This window comes from Sminthopsis crassicaudata, chromosome 4 (assembly GCF_048593235.1).
Source record: "Sminthopsis crassicaudata isolate SCR6 chromosome 4, ASM4859323v1, whole genome shotgun sequence".
NCBI classification, from domain to species: domain Eukaryota; kingdom Metazoa; phylum Chordata; class Mammalia; order Dasyuromorphia; family Dasyuridae; genus Sminthopsis; species Sminthopsis crassicaudata.
The window spans coordinates 137,932,167-137,955,649 of NC_133620.1; positions in this window are offsets into that span (position 1 = coordinate 137,932,167).

The following is a 23,483-nucleotide window of genomic DNA, read 5'->3' on the forward strand; positions in this document are numbered from 1 at the left end:
AACTAAAGTGCAAGAGACAGTATTTGAATCCGGTCTTCCTATCTCCAGGTTTAATACTATTCATCATACCAGGTGTTTCCATCTTTTTCTGTTGCCATACTACTTGGCTTTCAGTAATGGCTTTATTCAATATGAAAGGAAATGGATTCGAGGGTTTTCTATGCACATAGTACAGTCTTCATTTTATCAGTATGTTGCTCAACTATTAAAACTGTGAAAAGACCCTTTGTATCGCGTGGCTACTGATGGCTTCCTTCTAAGTAGGACCTGGCCTTTCATCCCCACCCAGAATGTGCCACTGACTTGCTGCCAGGAAGCCTCTTTGCAATAACAAAGGAATGGATGATTCAGCAGTCACAGGAAAGCCTCCCTTGATTCCACAGCTGCCAATCTGTCGATTTCCATGTGCTCTGGGATGCCTGCACATTAGGGGAGTTTCCAACATTGTTTTGATTCCTTTTCCTGATCCTTTCTCTTGACCAGCCCTTTCTCCCAGAAAATATCACAGGTTTTCCATAAGGCTTAAAACAAAACAAAACAAAACCAACAACCCGAAGGGAAAATCTTAGTAGTTTCCACGGGCACATGGTTTTTATCCCCAAAAGTCCCCTCTAAAAAAGAAACAACAAGCTCCAAAAACCTCATCCTCTGATTCTCTTACATTCTAAAAATACAATGAATCTCAAGGCTACTAAAAGAAATCCTCAACTTTCCTTTCATGGTAAAGTGCCAAGCCTGCTATGTTGTTCCTGCCCTTGGCATTTTAAAACAAGAAACAATATTTTTCTTTTGTTCATTCATCTATTCATTCAGGGTTATTTTTTACGTTCCCAGGCTATGAGGTTCCCACCCTGCTTCCCACTCTTCCATGGCTTGGCTAGTCTCCTCTGGTCCCCAAACTGTATTCCTTGGTGAGTACTTTAGTTTCTCCCATATGTAATATAGTTAAAGGTGGTTAGCCACAGAGTGAGGGAGAAAGCATTTCCCAAGTTTTTTTTCTTCTGGTCTTCTATTACTCTACTTTCCCATTCTAGTTGTTCAGAAATTTTAATTATTAGAGTCACTCTCAGGTTAGGGAATTGCTGCCAGAAGGCAAATTACTGTATGAAAATCACTGTATGTTCCATCAGAGAAGAAATAGTGTCCTCATTTAGCCTTCTGCTATTAGTTCATGAGTTGTAATAATAATAATAATAATTCACATTTATATAATTTAAAACAATTTTATTTTTCCCTATCTACATGTTGAAGCAATTTTTAAAAATTTTAAAAAATTTTTTAAAAAAAGCAAAATTTTAAAATTCAAAAAATGTTTGAGTTCAAATTCTATTCCTCCCTTTATTTTATCCTCCATGAGATGGTAAGCTATCCAATATAGTTTATACATGTGCAATCATGTAAAACTATATGATATTTTGAATTTGACAAAATGCTTTCCTTCACAACAACCCTGTGAGGTAGGTAGTACAAATATTTTTATTCTCATTTTATATACTTGAGTCTGGGATTTGGAGGGCTGAAGTGATTTTAATCAATCATTTAATCAATAAGTATTTATTTATTAAACTACTCTGACAGACATTGTGCTAGGAAGTGGGGATTGAGAAACAAAAATTAAACAATTTTTGCTCTAAAGAAACTTTTATTCTATTTTGGGGAGGAGGAGCAGGAGTAGAGAACATATCCATGTATAAATATATACAAAATAAATATGGAATAAAAATCAAAAGATACCAATGATAATAGAACTAATAAGTAGCAGAACTTAGACTTGAACTAAGATAGGATTTCTTGATCAGATTTGCTAATTTTCATCTCGGAAAATATTGGTTTATTGAAGGTCTCCTCTAGCTCTAAACCTTATAGAAATGTAGGGTATGAGTAGTGGTACCATATATCTGCAGTTAGTGCTTTTACTTTTTTTCACAGTAGTCATAGGAGGTAAGAAGTACAGGTTTTATCCTATTTTACAGAAAAAGAAACTGAGGTTTGTAGCTGTTAAATCAACTTACAAATATGCAATTAGAAAGTGACAGAGCACATAGCCATAGAGCCAGATTTTGGAGAATAGGCCAATTTGCCATTTCTACCCACCTATCTTTGAAAAAGCATCTCAGAATTTCCATCAACTGTACTCTGTAACTGAAATATGGCAAACTATCACCATAAAATTTTTGTATATTGGTAAAAGAGTAGGCATAGCAGAAAAATCAGTATATAAATTACCTTTCACTCTCCTGTCTTAGCTAATATATTTTTCCACTAATAAATATAAACCATAAGAGACAAAAGAGACTTTTCTCAATTCTTTAGAAAATATTGCCATGAGGGCAGCCAGGTGGCGCAGTGGATAGAGCATCAGCCCTGAAGTCAGGACGACCCAAGTTCAAATCTGGTCTCAGACACTTAACACTTCCTGGCTGTGTGACCCTGGCCTCAAAAAAAAAAAAAAAAAAAATTGCCACATCTATCTTCTATTTATTCAGAAATAGAACTTTTGGGTAAAACATAGAAAGCCCATATTTCTCATTAATTATTCAAACTTTTGATTCTAAGCCACTTGATTTTCTGTTTAAACTAGCAAAAATAAGTTTAAAAATTGGACAATTTTATTTCCTTTTAAAAACTAATTAATGGACACCACCAAAACACTTACCCAACAGTAAAACATATTTTCTTATAAATATACATAAATAGTCATTCCTAAAGTGTAGCTAAAAAGTTCTTTGAACTTCTGGAGTCTTACAAAGGAGATCCATTTAAAAAAAAAAAGAGGGTAATTAAATTTAGGATACTATATTTATCCTTTTGCAAAATGCTTTACTAGAAACAACTTATATGACTTAAAGCCAGTACGGAACTTAGATTTGGAACTGAGGGTGGAAAGAGGAAGACATTGTTCACCTGAATTTCATTTGAATAGAAATAAGTTACTTCCAACTTTGTGTATTCTCACTGTGCATTAAATCAGAAGCTCTTCAATAAAAGTGGGATGGATTGAAGCAGAAAATTATTAAGTAATTTATCTAGTTATTAATCAATCCATTATTTAATTATTAAATAATTTAAGCAAATTATTAAATGATGCATAAAATAGAGGGGCATGTGTTTTGTATAAAGATATAAAAGCAGTCATGGATAGGAGTACTGCATCTGATCAGGAAGACCTGAGTTCAAATTTGAACTTAGATCATTATTAGTTTTGTGATCCTGAGCAAGGCATTTGATCCTTGTTGGTTTCAGTTTCCTTATTTCTAAAATAAGTATAATAATGGCACCTACTTTCCACTTACTGCTTGTAAGGACAAAATAGGATAATATTTGTAAAGTATTTTGCAAACCTCAAAGTGTTATATTAGAGTTATTTTTTTAAATGAAATGCTCGGGGTCAGAGAACTTGATTTCAAATCCTCTCTCTTATATTTACTATTTATATAGTCTTGAGCAAATCAATGTCTCATAGGTCTCAGTTTCTTCTTGAAAACGAAGGGTTTGGACTAGCTATATAATCTTATAAAAATATATTTTGTAGACATTGGAATCAGAAAAGAAGAGAAATGGTTGTAGAAATTATTTTGAATATACAAAATATGTTTCTTTCCAGTTCAGCCAAAAAGCTAATGGTGAGCCCCAGGAATATGATAAATATTGTGAATGGGCAGTTTCAGGAAGTTGAGGTCTGGGCCAGCCTGAATGAGTACAATTTTGCATTTTAAGCTCAACCACAGAAAGCCTCAAAAGTATCTATTTCACAGAATTCTACAGAGCTACAAACATTGATTGCTATATTACTATGATATAAGAATCACTTTTGTTTTTAGACTCTTCAGGAGATTTAATAATATTTATTTTAATCATATAATATATATTAGAGGTTACAATTTAATCATATAATATCCATTAGAGTTTACAAAGCATTTTACATTCTTTATTTCATTTAACCCTAACTCTAATCCTAACCCACAGCAAACTAACCTTATAAAGTAAGTGGTGCAAATAGTTACTTCCATTTTGCAGATTCAAAGAGTATCAGTGATTTTGAGGTCACAGAGGATTAAGGGTTTGAACCCAGATCTCCCAGTCTCTGAATCCAGCATTCTTTACACTCCTCAGAGCTCTCATCACAGTTTTTCACCTAGTCAACAAGCATTGATTAAGCCCATCCTGGATGCCAGGCTCTATAAAAACTACCAGATAGAGCCAAAGTTCTCAAACACAATTGCATTTATTTCACTGAGCTTGTGGCTGATTCTTTCAGCATCAATCCTGCTTAAAGTAACCATATTCCTATACATTGGCTCTCAGAGAAGTTTAATAATCAGTGATTGAAAGTTGTCTTTTTTTCCCTTAACAAAGTAAGAGATGCTGCTCTCTGGTAGCAGAGAAATCCCAGGCCAAACACCTGAAATCTGTCATTGAGTGTAATTACTAAAATCAGCTTTAAATATAGGATTCCTGTGAGCATCCCACAAATATTGTTGTCCTTTCAAAATCCCCTTGTAATTTATGCAAATTTGGCCTTTTCTTTATAGCAATATTTCTCTCTGTGTGATAGCTATTAGCTAAAATTCAAAAGATCTGAGTTCTGGGTTCTATCAATTACTGGCTATGTGATTTTGGACAAGTCACAAACTATTTGAGCCCATTTTCTGCAACTATAATATGGGCATAATAATACTTGTACAAATTTCTTCATAGGATTGTTGTTGGTATCAAAAGAGATATGATGTATAATGTGGACAAGTAGAATAATTGAATTTTGAGCTGGAAGAGTTTTAGAAATCAACTAGTCCTTTCCCTTCACTTTACATTTGAAAAATAGGGTCAGAATGTTAAAATGTTTTGTGGCAATAAAACATCATACAAATGTGAGTCATCATCATCACCATCGACAAGTTACCTTATTCTCATCTTTTATCATTTTGTTATTCATTTGTGCCTGACTCTTCATGATTCCTTTTTGTGTTTTCTTGGCAAAGATACCAGAAAGCTTTTCCATTTCATTCTTTAGCTCTTTTTATAATACCTTCAGACCTACATTTTATGAATATGAATTTGAAAGGTGTGTGAGAATGGATTAGAGCAAAGAAAAAATTGGACAAGAAGATCAATTAGGAGGCCATAACAGTAGTAAAGGTGAGTAAATTGTGAGAAAGTGAAGGCAAGAGTGTGGATAATTGTTCTCCACATCCCACACCCACACCCTTCCTGAAAATGTGGTTGTGAAAGGGAGGAAAGATATAAGATGATAGATTAAGTGATTGGCAGAGTTAAGGAAAATGCTTTTAAGGCTGGATGGCATTTAGGCATGTGATTAGACAGCAAAGAAAAAGCCTATGGATCTTAAATTTTAAAAAAATTTTTAAAATTTAAATTTAAAAAATAAAAATAAATGTTTAGAAATAGAGAAAATAATGAAAGGGAAAATTTCCCAGAAGAGATGGAACATTCCCCAAAGAAGAGTTGGCAATGGCAAAAAGAAAGATCACCGCATCCTCTGAGACCAGAGAAAAAATTGGGTGATGATTTTGAGGTGATGCAAGTGTGCAATTGCAGAGAAGAGGGAGTTTACATAGTCTCACCTTTTTCAGTGCTGTATGAGAAATACCATGTTGAGAAAAAGAAGTGATGTGGGTGATAATAGTGCAATGCAATTAAAAAGGATCGTTAAGTGGATGAATAGAAGAAAGTTTTATTCTTTCTTTGCCTTTGTTCCTTTTCTTTCTTTTCATTTATTTCCTTTTTTATCTTTTTGCTATAATTAGTTTTTCTAACACTGTTAGACAACAGTAGTAACAATAAAGATGTTTACATTGGAGAAGTGCTAGTTTATTCTATTGTATAATGGTGGCTTTTGGTTTTTAGATGGCTGTGACTTACCATCTTAAAGAAAGATACATTTATTTTTCTCAAAAATAGTTATTGAATTTTTTAAAAAAGGCTTTTGCAACACCTCTTGATATAATCATATGATTTTTGCTATTGACATAGGATTTTAAGGTTTGCAAAGTGTTTTACATTTTTAATTGATCTGGTCCTTATAACTCTTTGAAGTAGGTGCTACTAATATCTCCATTTCACAGATGAAAAAACTGTGGCTCTTACAGGTTAAGTGACTTGGCCATGGCAAAACAACTAATATATCAACTAGGATTTGAACTCAGGTCTTGCTAATTTCAAGTCCAGTACTTTTTCCTGTGCCAACTAGCTTCCTGGGAAATCAATAAATAGTCTTCTTTCTGTGTTCAGAAGTTTAGACAAAAACAAAAACAATTATTCTTCCAGGGTAAAAACTGAAATTTTGGATCATATAAATGATTCACACTGAATAAAGATTGTATTCTTGTGTTCCTATGATTTTACACTTTATGAAGCATTTGGGAACCATATGGGGAAAGAGTATAAGATATTATTCTTTCTATTAGGTTATCTCTTAAATATGCATGTAGGCCCTCTGAAGAGTTTCCAAAATGAGAAGTATGATGCCTTCTTAGTCTTTTGAATAAATTTCCCCTTCTCATCATACCAGAGGTACCTCATTTTTAGCTAGAATTTGCTTCCTTGCATGCCTCAACTGATATTGGGGGTTGGCTTTAACAAGACCTTTGCAATGTCCTTTCAGGAAATAGAGCTTACATTCTTTCAATATGTGGCACAAGTCGCAAAAGTGGCACGATGGGACTTTTAGTTTCTGCTTTCCAATTCCTGCAAGGATTTTTTCACATCCATGTGTGGTTCTCATCATCATTGACTTTTCCAGTGAGAATAAGAACATGGGTAGGTAGTTTGGACAACAAAAGAGATCAGTTACTGTGATCTGTTTTCATTTTTCTTTTTGTTTTGACTTTTCAATGATGCAAACATTCCCCTTGGGTTTCCACCCAGTGTTTTCTTTGTGTGGCTCAAAATAGTTTCTCTAATTACATTACAAACCAACTTTATGTGTGTGTGTGTTTAAAAGAAGAGACCTAAAACCACTTAATTTGATGCAATAAATTCATTTAAATTTGTCATGGGGTAGCATGGAGCAGCATGAAGAACTCTGAACTTTGGGTGCTGAACTTGGCATTAGTTATGAATTATATTCCAGTTCTGCCTCATATTACCAATATGACCTTGGAGTTCTGCCATTTTTTAGCAGTATAATTTGGGAGAGATCATAGAAAACTCTCTGTATTTCGGTTTACTCATCTGTTAAATGAGGGGATTGATTTAGATAATTTAACTCTAGATAGTTGTAGATCTAGAATCCTGTAACTATTTGCTAAAAGCCTGTGGTAATAGCATGGTAGATTGTAAAGGAAATAAAAGTAGAAGACATGGCCTGTACCTTAAAGATGCTTCTACTCTAGTTGAAAAGGTTTAGTGAATACACATAAATGGTTAAATAACAATATGAAGCATGATGATTAAACACAAAATAAGGGTTATGGATAATAAATGCTATTGTACCACAGTGGAAAGAATAATCATTTGGGAGTCAGAAACTAGATTAGCCACTATATGTTTGATCTTGGACAAGTTACCTGTAAGCCTTAATTTATTTTCTTTAAAGTAAAGAATTTGATCTATGTAGATAACTTTAAAAGTTCTTTCCCATATGTCTATGGGGAGAAACTAATATAGCTTAATGGATAATGCATTGGAGTTGGGCTCAGTCATACTTAAGTGTGAATTCTGCTTTAGAAACTTAGTAACAGCTGTATTTCCCTGGCCAAGTCACTTAACCGATCTGTAACTCATTTTCTCATCTATAAAATGGACATAATAATAGTACCTACATTACAGGGGTGTTGTGAGAACAAATTAGTTAATATATAAAAATTGCTTTTGTAAATTTTAAAGTTTTTCTTTGATCAATCAATAAAAATTTATAAAGTATCTACTATTTATTTACCAATTATGGGCAGCTAAGTGGCACAATAAATGGAACTCTGGGCCTATAGTCAAGGAAGATCTAAGTTCAAATCTGGCCTCAGTTTTCCTCAGTTCTTCATCTGTAAAGTCAAATGAAGATTGAATGGCAAACCATTCCGGTATCTTTGTCAAGAAAATCCCAAATGAGATCACAAAAAAATCAGATATGACTGAAAAATGACTAAGCCACAACAAAATTTGCTTCTGGAGGCACTAAGAAGTCAATGTAGTTTATTGAGTAAAGGAAAGAATGACATGACTAAACCTTTGCTTTAGGAAAATCATTAGTGGCTGAATGGAAGATGGATTGAAGTGGGGAGAGGCAGGTAAAGTCGCCATCAGGCCGTTGTAATAATCAAGGTTTAAGATGATGAGGGCCAGCACTAAAGTCAGGATAATGTCAAAAGAGAAGAGGATGTATTCAATAGATGTTGCAACAAGAATGAAAATCCCCAAGTTCACAACTCTACAGAGCATTTCTGCTTTGTAGAGATTTAGCACATACATTATGCAGTGTTTACCATCTCAGGTTTGGGTTTTTTTTTTTTTTTTTTTTTTTTTTTGAGCATGTGTTTTTGTTATTAGCACATTTTCTTGTTAATTGAGTTTTCTAGCATAATAAGCAGGGTGGGCAATGATTTTGTTGTAATTGGAAAACTAGTATTACTTTGTTTTTCTCTATTGAATCCAAATAGGCACTTGTAAGAAATGTATTCACTTCAAAAGGGGAGAAGGTAAAACAAATAAAGAGAAAGAATCTTTTATACTATCTAATATTTATTAATAGGATCCTTTCATCTTTTGTAAAAACATCTCTGGGAACTTTTAACAATTGTATGTGGCTCAAAACAAGAATAAATGTGTTTTAACTTTAAGCTTAGATTCTTAGCAGTTCACTGACTAATTCCATTTGTTAGAAAGTCAAGAACAAAAGAGTATTAAAGTAACATTCTTTACAATTAATCTATCTTAATGGACACAAAGCCTAACACACCTTTTGAAGGAAATACAAAATATACACCTACCTGACTTTACATATTTCTAGGGTTAATTCACAGGATAGAGGGCTTTGATTTAGTGGATGGAGGGCCAGTCATTGAATCAAAAAGCCTCAGGTTCAAGACCTCCTTCTGATAACATTCTAGCAATATGACTATGGGCAGGTGATTTAATCTCAATGCTGCAGGCTTGAAATTACCATAAATAGAGGAAATTATCATACTGAAAGTTTTTTACACAAATAAAATCACAAGACCAACCCAAAATTTAGAGAATAACTTAATTAAACATGTGGCAAATATCAAAAGTGGAACTTGGTCAAATGAGAGCACTTGGAAAAGCTTTTGTAGAAGAATACAAGAATATCATTTTTTGGAGGAATATCAGAATATGAGAGGTGGAAGAACCTTAAAATTCATCTAGTTCTTTTATTGGGAAGAGGAGGAAACTGAAGCTGGCTCAGAAAGCCAGATGGCTTCTCAGATCTACTGCTTTCAGGTCCCCTGATCTCTCAGATGATTGTAAGATTCATAATTTGTCAGACAGATGACTGAGAGCTAAAGAGCAGGTAGATTTAAGTGAGGGAGTCAGAGTGAGGGAGTCAGGACAGACAATTCAGAGAATTTGCAATGGATGATGAGATGAGGACTTATAGGTGAATAATGGGTATTAGAAAGATAAAGCACTGGCCAGCAGACAAAAAGATGTATGAAAAACAAGGGATGGACATTTTCAGAGGGGTCATGATGAAACATGCTATCCATTACCAGATAAAGAGGTATCAGACTCAGAGAACAGATTGAAACATATTTTAGGGGAGAATGGCTAATGGAGATATTTGTGGGGTTTTTTGATTATACATATTTCTAATGAGTTTTGTTTTTCTAGTTTTTTCAGTGAGTGGAGAAAGGAAGAGAATTGATAAATAAAAAGAAAATTGAATTTAAAAAATTTTAAGAGAAAAAAGGCGGAATAGAAGGGAAAGAGGGTTCTTACTGCAGGCAATAGATGGAAGGAAAGTCAAGTGTAAAGTGAATCTAGAGGATCCCCAAGTTGACAAAAAGGATTCAGTCAAAGGGACTAGTTAAGAACCGTGACTTTTAGGCAGAAAATCAAGATGGGAACTCATACACTTTAGGGTAGAGTTAAAGGAGAAAACAGCAAACCTAATTATTAAAAATTGGATACAATTCCAAGGACTTGATCACAAGGTTTGATTTCATTACTGGAAATGGAGTACCAATTCAGAGTGGGGCTAGTAGCAAACCTGCTAATTTATGACTCCTTAAATCCCCTTAAAAGATTAGTTTTAGGGGCAGCTAGGTGGCACAGTGGATAGAGCACCAGCCTTGAATTCAGGAGGATCCGAGTTCAAATCTGTTCTCAGACACTTAACACTTCCTAGCTGTGTGACCCTGGGCAAGTCACTTAACCCCAGCCTTAAAAAAAAAAAAAAATTAGTTTCAAGGTCTGGGTTTGGCCTAAAACTAAGGATATAGGTTAAATGGATTCATGGAGAAAGTAATAGGGTTTCAGAGGCAGGGAGGCAATCAGATTATTTAAACAAGATAGATAGCATCTCTGAAAATTTACAGTGATTTGTTCACTTTTCTTTCTTTTTTTGTTCTTGTGGTCAAGATCGAGAGAAGTAGGCTAGATGATAGGTGGTTTAGAGAGTCATTCAGTGACAAAAGAATAGTTAATAGTTACAAGAACACCTCTAGTACAATGGCCCAGGGTTCTAGCCTTGGTCTTCTGCCATGTAATATTTTTATCCACTGACTTAGATGAAGAAATATAAGGTCTAATTATAAAATGTGCAAATGATACAAAATTGGGAGGAATAGATAACACATTAGGCAATAGATTCAGAACCCAAATAATATTGACAGGCCAGAACAATCAACAGAGTTTATTCAAACACTGACATGAACCTATGATCACAATAACGTGAAAATTTCTTCCAATGATACAGATCATAACCCAACCATACCTACTTATTATGCTGGAGCCTTTTGTCTATGCTATCCCTTAAATTTGCTGTTGAAGCTATTTTTCACTTTCTCTTGAGGTCACAAGGATGCTTATGGAGTTCTTGGCCTGTCCATTGGTCAGTCCGGGTTTTAGTCATATAACAAGTTCACCTTCTTTTTGATTCATATATATCTGTATCATTTGCATCACTTCTCTTTGATAAAAATATTAGGAGAGGACAAGAAATCTTTTTTAAAATAACATTCTGTAGTAGACCACATCTTTATCATCACACATTTTGATTGAAAGATAGAGAATGCAAATCCCACTGTACTTTTTGCTTGTTGACTAATTTGATCAGTTAGAAAATGCTGCTTTAAAGACTTTCCAATGAGTTGTCTCCCACATACATGTCAAAAGTACACAAAATTCCTTGATAAATGTAACAATAGAGATATGCTTTTATTATTATCTGTTCAGTAATCGTTAATATTAGGCAAGACATAAAACAGATAGAGATAGGCTTGCCAAAAGAGACATGGAGAAGATCCAGCAGAGAGTCTAAGTTTAGAAGGGATTCCCAAAGGATGATGAAGTTCTCCATATGTTCCTATTTGCAGATTGGCAATGGATAGAAAGTAATAGGATGGATTTTTAAATACTAAAATCCTAAACTTGTGTTAAAGAAAAATCAACTGATCAAGTAAAAGATAGAGGAAACATGGGTAGATAGTACATATAACAAAGCTATGTGGTTGTCACTGTTGAGGCTCAATATGAATCTACAAGGTAATATGATACTCACAAAAGTTAATGCTATTATTCTAAGTTATATTAGCAGAAACATAGTGTCCCAAATAAAGGAGATGCTAGTTGGGTCACATCTCTTCAAGACACCACATTTAGTAAAACAATATAGAGAACATTCAGCAAGTGTTAACTTGGATGGTGAATGGGCTTGAAAATTATGTCTATGAAGATCAATCAAAAGAACTGGAGATGTTTTCAAATATAAATTCATCATATATATATTATACATATGCATATATATATAATCTTTATATATATATGTGTATACATCATACATTTCAATATAAATTCACCATAAAGTACTTTTGCACTTATTTCAGATCTTATAGAAAGAACCAACAATGAGTTATAGAGAACCCAATCTAGTTCCATACTTCATATATGGAAGATATTATACTATATCTTGAAAATCAGAGCTAATAACCACACTTTTAACACTTTGTGTTAAAAATAATGGGGTATTGGATTCATGATCTAGACATAAAGAATGCTATTATAGGGGCAGCTAGGTTGTACAGTAGATAGAGCATCAACCCTCAAGTCAGGAGGACCTGAATTCAAATTTGACCTCAGACACTTAACACTTCCTAGCTATGTGACCCTAACCAAATCACTTAAACCCAACTGCATTAAAAAATGTTATTATAAACAAATTAAAAGAATCTATCATAGTTTAACTCTCAGACCTGTGGAGTTTGTGACCAAAGAAGAACTAGAGATCATTATTGATTACAAAATAGTTAATTTTGATTATATTAAGTTAAAAAATTTTTGTACAAACAAAACTAATGAAGACAAGATTAGAAGGGAAGTAATAAACTGGGAAAACATTTTTTTCATCCAAAAGATCTGATAAAAGCCTAATTTCTAAAATATACAGAGAATTGACTCAAATTTATAATGGTTCAAGCCATTCTCCAACTGATAATCAAAGGATATGAACAGACAATTTCCAGATGAAGAATTTTAAACTATTTTGTAGTCACATGAAAAGGTGTTCCAAATCACTATTGATCAGAGGAATGCAAATTAAGACAACTCTGAGATACCACTACATTCCTGTCAGATTGGCAAAGATGAAGGAAAAGATAATGACAAATGTTGGAGGGGATGTGGGAAAACTGGGATATTGATACATCGTTGGTGGAGCAATTTGGAACTATGCTCAAAAAGTTATTAAACTGTGCATACCCTTTTGATCCAGCAGTGTTTCTATTGGGCTTATATCCCAAAGAGATCTTAAAGGAAGGAAAAAGACCCACATGTGCAAAAATGTTTGTGACAGCCCTTTTTGTAGTGGCAAGAAACTGGAGAGTGAGTGGATGCCCATCAGTTGGAGAATGGCTGAAGAAGTTATGGGATATGAATGTTATGGAATATTATTGTTCTGTAAGAAACAACCAGCAGGATGATTTCAGGGAGACTTGGAGAGACTTACATGAACTGATGTAAGTGAAGTGAGCAGAACCAGAAGATCGTTATACATGGCAACAAGAAGATTATACGATAATCAATACTGACGGATGTGGCTCTCTTCAATAATGAGATGATTCAAAACAGTTCCAATTGTTCAGTGATGAAGAGAGTCATTTACACCCAGAGAGAGGACTGTGGGAACAGAGTATGGAGTACAACATAGCATTCTCACTTTCTCTGTTATTTGCTTGCATCTTGTTTTCTTTCTCAATTTTTCTTTTTCTTTCTTCTTGATCTGATTTTTCTTGTGCGGCAAGATAACTGTATAAATATGTATACATGTATTGGATTTAACATGTATCTCAACATATTTAACATGTATTGGACTACCTGTCAGCCAGGGAAAGAGGTGGGGATAAGGAGAGAAAAATTTGGAACAAAAGGTTTTGCAAGGGTCAATGTTGGAAAAATTACTCATGCATATGGCCTGTAAATATAAAGCTTTAATTAAAAATAGCAAAAAAAAAAAAAAAAAAAAAAGAATAACAGGGCACGCTTTAGGTCAGGTTTAAGCCCAGAAAAAGATTCAGATGAAATTTCAAATGGCAATAGGATGATTAATGTCTCAAGAAAGATGAAAAAGTGGGAAGTTTCAAAGAAGGCTCAATTTAGGTGTGAGTGGACAGAAGTTTGGGAGAGAGGCCAGATGAAGACACACCCAGGGTGAATGTCATTTCCTGACATTGGTGAGCTCCTGAAATTGGTGTTCTGAAAAAACACAAAACAGTCTAATTATACTTTGTTTTACTTCATTGGGATGTTTGGGTGAAAGAGCAAAGTAGAAGCATAGAAATAATACTACTATAATTCATATTTATATAAATCTTTAAGGTTTTCAAATGCTTCATATACATTGTCTTAAAGTGGATAGGCCACTAGATGGGAATATAGGAAGAAAAGGGTTCAAATCCCAATTTAGTGACCCAAGATAATTCCAATAGATTTGGGATGCCCTCTGTATTCAGATGTGGATTAAAACATACTATTTTCACCTTTTTTGTTTATTTGTTTGTTGTTTTTTTTTCCTGGTATGTTTTTTCCCTTTTGTTATGATTTTTCTTGCACAATATCACAAATATGAAAATGTGTTTAAAATAATTTACATAATTTAGTCTATATCAGATTGCTTGCTGTCATGGCGAGATGAGAAGGAAGGGAGGGAAGGAGAAAAAAATTGGAATCCCAAATCTTACAAATGAATATTAAAAACTATCTGAAAGTTTTTATGTAATTGTAGTAATTAGAATAATAATATATTATTGAGGAAAAAAAACACCTTAGCTTGGATATCCTATCATTTAGTGAAGAAACATTTATTAATTACTTTTCAGGTGCTGTGCTAACCAAGATGGGTGAAAACCATGGGACCTACATTCAGAGAGCTCAAATTCTAATGGAAGAGAAAATTTATAAATTGTAATGTGTACATATAAGATATTTACTCTGTAATTGAGAAGTCAGGAAAGATTCTAGAGTGAGTGAAAAAAGAAATTAAAAGTGCAGACAGTGAGTTTTGATCTGAGTGTTGACAGTCAGAGAAGCCAAAAGTCTGCTCTACACAATAATTTTATTAATGCTGTGAGATAAGTAGATTTTTTTTTCTTCTGAATCATGATTGAATTGGTATAAGATATTCAAGGTGAGGAAATTCCTTTAACCAAAGTGGATGAGTAACTTTGTAATTTGTCATTTATTCTTTTTGGCTATGTTTGACCCTTCTGACTCCATTTAGGGTTTTCTTGGCAAAGATGATTTATCATTTCCTGCTCCAGCTCATTTTACAGATGAAGAAACTGAAGCAAATAGGTTTAAGTGATTTGCCAGGATCACACAGCTAGAAAGTGTATGATTTGAAATCAGGTTCTCTCAATTCCAGGGCTGGTAATGTACCCATTTTGCCATCTAACAAAAAGGAGAATAATTACATTGGAAAATCACTTTGAAACCATGTGGAAGATGGGTTGGACAGAGGATGTAGGGACTAAGTAGATTGGACTGGATGAAGGGAGACCAATTTAGAGACTACTATAATAGTTCTGGTGAGATGTGCTGAGTGCCTGAAGTAAAGTGGGTCCTTTGTGAGTAAAAAGGGGACTGATAGTGGAAAGGTAATAGAAGTATAATAAAGAAGACAAAGGAGAGAGAAGAGCCATTTATAAATCTGGTGACTCGAAGCATGGTGGCCCTCTTATCTGAATTAGGAAATTGGACAGGAGAATGGGTTAAAATAATCTTTAACTTTTAACTTTTCAGCTCTAATAGTCTATGATTCTCTGGGTGGTCTGATTCTTGTCTATTGTATCATCTACCTCCTCTGTTATTAAAGTTTTCAGTTTAAAAATAAAACGAATACTAAAGTTCCTTGGTTTTGTACATAACTTTGTTGATTAAAGAAGACCAAAGTCATTTGGGGGAAATAAAATGGCAATTTTATTATCTTTGAATGTCAAGGGCCAGTGCCCTCTTCCCCACTAAGGATCAACTTCAAGTCTAAACCAAATACTTGAGTATTAAAGAAGTGCTCATGAACTGAGGATTCACTCCCAGGGGAAGTTTCATTTCCATTGTTTCTCCGAATAAGTAGATTTATCTTGGCTTCCATTGTTTAAGAGAATGCTTTGATTGCTGCATATTTTCCAGACAAAAGCACAGGGAATCCTTCCAAATTATCAAGCTAGCTGCATGTGTCTCTGTTGCCCACTTGGACCAATCGTGATCATTTTCAGTTCACGATTCAGAAGGGTTGTGGGAAAAAGCAACTGAGCTGAAATAAGTCTTGTAATAAAAGAAACAAATCAACATACTGGCAGGTCTCCCCATTCCAGTCTATTGAATTAGGACCCGTGGGGCACATTTTAGGCTGTGTTGTCTCAAATCACTTCACCTCTCAGTGAGCCTCAGGTTCCTCATCTGTAAAATGAAGGGGTTGGATTAGGCAGGTCTCAGAAGTTCCTTCCAGCTTGAAATCTATGATCCTTCTTACTATGATTCACAGAATGTGCTACATGATGTTCTCTGAGTCTTCTTGTACATAGCATGCTTTTATATGGAACTTTAAGGTTTACAACCTCACAACAACTCTCTGAGAGAAAATATGATTATCCTCAATTCCAGAAGAATTGAATGAAGAAATTGGAATTGAGAGAAGGTAATTAAGAGACTTATCCACTTCCACATAATAAAGAGGTGTTAGAGCTATAACTCTAAGATTGACACTCTTTTCCTGTTGCAATCAGAGGCAGAAAAGCCTTCTGGGAGGATTATGTTAGTGACTTCATAATTGCTGATTGGGAGATATATTTGCATGATAACTTTGTTTTGGCTATTGTGTATGACCATGTTTAAATTTTTCTTTATATGGAATGATTTATTGCCTGTCAAAGATATAATCAACAAAATAAAAAAAAAAACTATCAATGAACTCTACACTAATAAAAACAGCCTATATACATATATACACACATATACATATACACATATATAATGTTTTCATAACAACCATGTGAGGCAGGAATTATAAATAATGCACAAGGATAAGGATGAGGATCAATCTTATTGGTACAGGGAACTCAGGAAAAACTTTAACCAATGCAAAGTAGGTCTATACTTGTGCAATTCATTTTCTTAGAAATTTGCCTAGGGGCATGGAGAAGTTAAGGATAGTCATATTGTACAATAGACAGAGTTGGCTCTGAAGTCAGGAGGACCTGAGTTCAAATCTGGCTCCAGACATTAACTGTGTGATCCTGGGCATGTTGCTTAAACCTATTTGCCTTAGTTTCTTTATATGTAACAATTTTTTTTCCCCCCTGAGGCTGGGGTTAAGTGACTTGCCCAGGGTCACACAGCTAGGAAGTGTTAAGTGTCTGAGACCAGATTAGAACTCGGGTCCTCCTGAATTCAGGGCTGGTGCTCTATCCACTGTGCCACCTAGCTGCCCCCAGTTTCTTTATATGTAAAAAAGCTGGAGAAGAAAGTGTAAAACCAATCCTGCATCTTTATCAAGAAAATCTAAAATAGGATTAGTCCTTGCTTTATGGGGGAGAGGACTATGTATTAAACTGCCCTCCTCTGCACCTCTCCGCCAGGGACCAATGTCTATTCTTAGTTCTTTCTGGGTTTGGTCTTGGTCTCTGGTATGAAAATGGATCCAATACAAGTCTTCCTATTTTCCTCTATGTTGTTTTTGTTCAGTTGTATCTTTGAACCCATTAGAGATTTTCTTGGTAAAGACACTGGAGTGATCAGCACTCTATCCACAGTTATCACATAGCTGCCCATCTCTTTTATACGTCTGTGGAAAGGAATGGTTCCTACTTATAACAGTCTGAGCCAATCACATTATCTCCCATCCAGTGAGACACTTCAGTTCAATGTGAATGGGTCATGATCAATAATAAGTATGTTCATATTATAGTCTATGAAGGTGAAACTTGTCAGAGAATATTAGCTAATGGATCTAGAGACTCAGTGAGTTGCTGGTGGGTGAAGTGGTTGAGTGTATACACTTTTAAGATAATGCTTTTGTTTTTCTTGAAAAGCCTCCAAAACATGGTCACTTCTAGGGTTTGGCTCAGTTATTTGGCTCAATATTCTAGAACTCAAGCTCTGTGGCTTCCAGACCTACTATTGTCTATGATCAAAGTATGGTTTTGTTTTGTTTTTTTCATCTTGCTCTGGGAAACAAGACTGTTATATGTCCCCACACCCAGGCACACACCCACTTTTTAACTGATGATTAACAGGCCATAGTTAGCAGGTCAGAGTGTTAGATCCAGAGTCAGGAAGGCTTAAGTTCAAATCCAGCCTCAAATATTGACTAGTTTTGTGACCCTGGACAAGTCACTTAATCCTATTTGCTTCAGTTTCCTCATCTGCAAAATTAGTTGGAGAAAGAAATGGTGAAATATTCCAGTATGTTTTTGGCAAGAAAATTCCAAATGAGGTCACAAAGAATAGAACATGACTCAAAAATAGCAACAACAAAAAGGAGCCAACTGATTTAAGGAAAGTGGATACTTCCAATTAAAAATCTAACTAGTGGATGGTTCCAAGGTCACATTTAGGTGTTCACAGAGATAATAGGTCCAAGGAGCTGGACAGGAAGATATAAAAAATATAGGCGCAAAAAGGTATGATTCAAAAAGGATAGAAGGAAAAAGATGGTTATGCATGGAATAATGTCAGAAAAAAATATCATGAAAGGCAAAATTGGGTGTCTTGACTGATGATTCTTTTCACATGAAGAATCAACCCAACCAGCAACCTCTTATGGAGGTGGTGGGCTAGCTATGCTTCTTTGTGACTCAGCTGAAAACCTGTGGGTTATGACAATATTTTGTAAAAAGTGAGTAGCAGAATTGATGGTGGTAACTATGACTGGTTTTTGTTTCTTCAAATCTTTCTAATGAGAAGAGAACTTGGTATTTTCTGGTCTTCTGCAACATATAATTGGTTCATTGTTTCCAGTCAAAATAGATAATATGGCATGTGTCTTTTGGTGGTCCAACTCCTTGTGCCTAAAGCACCTTTTATTCGAGACTGTTACAGAGTGAATTGAAAGGACAAAGCTTTTAAAATATTTAAGCATTGACTTATTAAACATTAATCTATGAACTAAAAGTTTCATTGTGGTGTCCTCTTATGTTTGGTACATTAACCTGGATATCTTCCAAGGCATTTATTTAGGTATTTTAAAAGGATTAAAATTGAATATAGCAAAACACCAACCAGCCAACCAAAAAAACAAACAAAAATGAGGATTGTATTTTGGGGAACATGAATAAACAGTTCTAGAAAAAGATATCAAATCAACATACCAATCTGCATTTTAAAGAATACCCAAAAAAAGAAGGAAAGAAGGAAGGAAGGAAGGAAGGAAGGAAGGAAGGAAGGAAGGAAGGAAGGAAGGAAGGAAGGAAGGAAGGAAGGAAAGAAGAAGGGAAGAAAAGAAGGAAGGAAGGAGGGAAGGAAAAAAGGAAGAAAAGAAGAGTGAGCAATGTGACTTGCATTTTAAACCTTGTTTGTTTTTTAAAGCTTTTTATTTTTCAAAATCTATGCATGCATAATTCTTCAACATTAACCTTTGCAAAACCTGGTGTTCCAATTCCCCCTCCCATTCTCCCACCCCCTCCCCTAGATGGCAAATAGTCCAATATGTTAAACATGGTAGAAATATATGTTAAATCCAATATATGCATACATATTTATACTATTATCTTGCTGCATAAGAAAAATCAAATCAAAGCAGAAAAAAAAGAGAAAGAAAATAAAATGCAAACAAACAACAACAAAAAAGCAAGCAACAACAAATGCTATGTTGTGAACTACCTTCCGTTCTTACAGTCCTCTCTCTGGGTATAGATGGCTCTCTCCATCATTGGAGAGAAGATCATTGGAACTGGCCTGAATCACCTCATTGCTGAAAAGAGCCACGGCTATCAGAATTGATCATCTTGTTGTTGCTGTGTACAATGATCTCCTGGTTTTGCCCATTTCACTCAGCATCAGTTCATGTAAATCTCTCCAGACCTCTCTGAAATCATTCTGCTGATTGCTAAACTTTGTTCTTTCACTAATTTGCAGTATTATTTAGGCAAATCAGTTGGTCATCAGAGAATTTAGAGTGAAAAAGTATCTAAGACCTTATCTAGTGCACTGTCCTCATTTTAAAGATGAGGAAACTGTGGCCCAGACAGGAGAAATAACTTATCTATGATTATTAAGTACTATGAAGCATAGCAGGATTTAAATTAGGTATTTAGATTTCAGATCCAGTGTTTTTTCCACTATTTCAAGCTTCCTATTACTGTCTGTTTTCCTTATTTTTAAAGTAGGACTAATAATTCTTACCCATTTTACTTTACAGGTAGTTTTGAGAATCAAGAGATTTTTGTTGTTGTTTTGTTTTGGACTATTCATATCTACCTATCTATATCTATATCTATATCTATATCTATATCTATATCTATATCTATATCTATATCTATATCTATATATACTTATAATGCTATTGGCATAGGAAATAAAGAAATTCTTTCTATCAATGCAAATCAGTGCTTATCCATAATCTTAGAAAATTTCCCAGTATATTACCAATATTTGTCAAGGGCAGAACTTGAACTCTCATCTTCTTGACTATTAAATTGGTTCTCTATCCCTTATACCAAATAGTCTCATTTGAATATTAAATGAGATGAGAGTCTGTGAAAGTAGGCTCATAAGATTATAGTTCAGGACCAGAAGGAACTTTAGAGGATATTTAGTATATTTAATTTTAGGGATGAGAAAACTGAAGGGAGAAGAGAAGGGACTGGTACAAATTTACAATTAGCATGCATCAAAACTATGGAAAATATAAGATCCTTTTAAAGGATAATTGTAATATTAAATAAAATACAATTTAATTTAATTTAATTTTAAATTAAAATTAAATTTTAGTTAAATAAAATTTAATACTAAATAAAATGTAATAAAGTAATTATACCTTGAGTTTCTACAAAACTGAAACTTTCTTTTGGGAGGGAATTTTCGAACAGTCCCTCACAGAAAGCTTTGTGCAAGATTCACAACAATGAGTCATCCAGTACATATTCTACTTGGGTTATGTATTATTTTAGCATGTAGAATTTATAAAAACATTTCAAATAGTCTTATGAGGCAGGTTGATATTGGGAGTTTATGATGGAAGAGGCAGCTCATAGAAGCAATACTGATGGCTCAATTAGAGTGAAGAGCAACTTTAGAGATAAGAATGGTACCTCTGTATAGAAGACAGATCAAGCAGATTTGGCTTCTGTTCCTGAGCTCTTGTATCGTATCAGGACCCTGATAGGTGCTCCAAAGCATAGCCAGAGAGACCCAGAGTGAGGAGAGTTGATCAGGTAGTGTAGCTCAAACTATAAGTTGTCACACCTTTGTGGTAAGCTCCCTTTCCTATTATGTTGGGCACATAGAAGAACTGGAGGTAATTTAACTTTTAGTTTCTCTTTAAGGAATGGAAAGTGGTTGATTCCTAGGATGATAAGACCATTTAATATTTGATTCACTTTTTGGTTCTTCCTTTGTTATAGCATTTCATTAAAGGTCTTTTATTTTGAATTCATCTGTCATTTGTCTTATTCTAGCAAAAAGTCATTAAATGGAGGTTCATAATTATAGATTTGAATATTTAATAACCCAAAACAATCCATCTAACCTATGATGTAGTAATGCATCCCAGATTCATGTGGTGGGGGTATAGGGAGTGTGGGGGTGGTGTGATGTGCTATAACTAAAGCTTATAGAAATCATTAAGCTTACAGAAATATCTAGGAAACAATAACTTCCAGTGGATCTCCTTTTAAAAACAGAGGGAAAAGTATTAGGCTTTTAGAAAAAAAAAACGATAACAATCACCTATTGAAGTGATTGTTTCCTTGAAATTTAACTCCCTCAACTCCAGTAGTTCTTGAATCCTTATCTGGTTATACTCTAAGCCTGTTGATAATTGGGAAGAATATAGTGAGGAGGGAAGAAAGCCACTTCCTTTTTTGAGGCTACAACATCATGGAAATCTAAATTCCTTCGCAAAAAATATTTAGGGTCTTTACCTTATTCAATTATGTTTCAATAGTAGTTCAGTTAGGAGAGCAAGAAATCCCTCCACTTTTATTTTCTTCTAGTGCATTCTTTATAGTTGAAGTAATTCAATTCAACATGACATTTTGATTGCAGAGTAGTAAACTAGATTCTGGATAAGGGATAAAAAAGAAAATATGGCTCCCACCATTAGAGAACTTATGTGAGAGAAGACTCAGATAATTCTAGTGTAAGGTAAACTATCCAAGTACACTGATTGCTGTATCTGTGTTTTTTCTATTCAGAATAAAATTAAAAGCAAAGGAACAAATTAGTAGTTCAGATGTAGTTGGCTAATCTAAATCCTGTAGCTAGAAAAGATGGTATGAAGCCATATACTCTCAAAAAAGATAAGAGCACATTCCATAAAGGGAAGTTCTTGCCATCAGTAACAGTGCTCTGCATTGGAAACCAATTTGATTTTTGTCGATGGCAATGACATTAAAGAAGAAGTACTGATATCTGCATTGCCACTGTATCCTCAAGATTATGGATGTCTTCCACCTGATTTACTGATGAAACCTTCCATATGTGTTGTCTCTCCTGTTAAAATGTAAGCTCCCTGTGAGCAGGGACTGTTTTATATCTCCATTTGCATTCTCAGCACTTTGCACAGTGCTTTGTTCATATTATATGCATAATAAATGCTTCATTCATTTGTTTATGCACATATAGTCACTCATTTATTGGATAAGCAAGTCATTTGAAAAAGGCTTCCAGTAACTATACTACTGCTGTCCCCCTATGTCTATGAATTAAATACTGAAAGAAACCCTTCTATAAGTATTTAGGTCCAATGAAATATGAACTTTGTGTGCTAGCATAGCAAAACAAACCTCACAGTCTGGTCTTCATTGCACCAAAGAAAGGGGAAAACTTCCTGATGCCCATTCCCACTGTGTGATGCACGGTTTACTTATACCGAATAAGGACTTACAGCAGACTAATTCAGATGACAACATTTTTGGTTAATAAATATCCTCTTTGCAACTTTTTCTACTTAGCTTAGATGCATTTTATATACTAGCTCCAGCCAAATTATTATCATTATTATATGGTTATTATAATTAGCTACATATCAAAGGGAAGATTACATGATCAACTTGAGCAGAAAGAATGACTTTGAGGAAAATCTCTGTAAGTCAGAATTTCTTGAAGCCTTTAAAAGTCCATAGAACCTGTCCTAACAATAATGACAGAGAATTAAGGCCCTAATTCATAAGCATATGATTCAAAATCATTGGCCATGTGAATGGGGTGAAGTTTTTGCTCACTAGGGTGCTTGCCACTAATAATGAAAGGTTTCAGAAAGTTGTAGAGATAGAGAGCCTTTAGTTCTCATTTTATGCAATTTAGCAGCCTGAAAAAAATGCTCTTATTTAAGAAAAAAAAGGTCTTAATTAAAAAAACACCAACTTGTCACACCTCCAGTTCAAGAACCACGATCAAATCAATCTGACATTGAACAAAATCCCCTCCCTCACCATTAATCCCCTATATATTTTGTCTTTCACTATTAAAATATAAGGTCCTTGAAGGCTTTTGTGTTATATCTCTAGTGCTCAGCAAAGTGCTTGGCATAAAATAAGTTTTTAATAAATGCTTCCTTCCTTCCTTCATTTGCCCTTTTGTTCATTCATTTATTCAATTTGTTTGACTACTCCCTCAACTTATGCAAATCAAAATAC